The sequence below is a fragment of the Podarcis bocagei genome (assembly GCF_964188305.1).
Source record: "Podarcis bocagei genome assembly, chromosome: 12".
Lineage (NCBI taxonomy): Eukaryota > Metazoa > Chordata > Lepidosauria > Squamata > Lacertidae > Podarcis > Podarcis bocagei.
The window spans coordinates 51,819,867-51,820,613 of NC_138137.1; positions in this window are offsets into that span (position 1 = coordinate 51,819,867).

Below are 747 nucleotides of genomic sequence, written 5' to 3' on the forward strand. Positions count from 1 at the left end.
TTTTGAGTCTTGCTTTTATTCTACACACTGCAGGGGAAAGCCTTCTTAGAGAAAAATGTTATGTGTTTTACTTCAACCCGCATCTCTGGTTCTTTTGACAGCTAAGATCACAGTCTAAATGCTCGCAAGAACTTTATAGAGGAAACAGCCAGTTCCTACTGACAGGGTCCTCCTCCTTGATTACTGTAACAAGCAAGATTGAATTCTGGGCAGTGACCTTTGCCACCAATGGCTGCTTGTGTTTCTCTGCTTGTGTTTGGACACAGCCTGCTATAATTTCAGGTTGCCAGTAAGAGAAGCTTTGCTACATTGCTAGGTTTGCCCCTGTCTGTGATAGGGCTAGAGTGCAAGTAGCCTCGCTGTTGCCCCTGCTAACAAATGACACCATAATGGAATAAAAAATGGTAAGCTGTCAACACAGTGGGATCCTTATTTTTTAAACAATATGACTGATCAGATAATTTTGGCTATCAGCTGATGATATGTGGTCAATTGACTGACATGCCAGTACTATTTAGTAGTATAACCCAGTTACAAATCCTACATTTCATGCCTACATTTTCCTTCTTTGTATAAATTTCCCACTCTTGTCTGGTATATGAGGAGAAAGGGCCCAGATTTAACAAAGGAACCACAATCTAATCTAGCTAAAATTGTACAATAAGTGGCACTTAGTGTTTTTCCATGTTAAATATATGGATAAACTTTACAGAAGGAGGATGCTAATTGTTATCGCCATTCCATAAA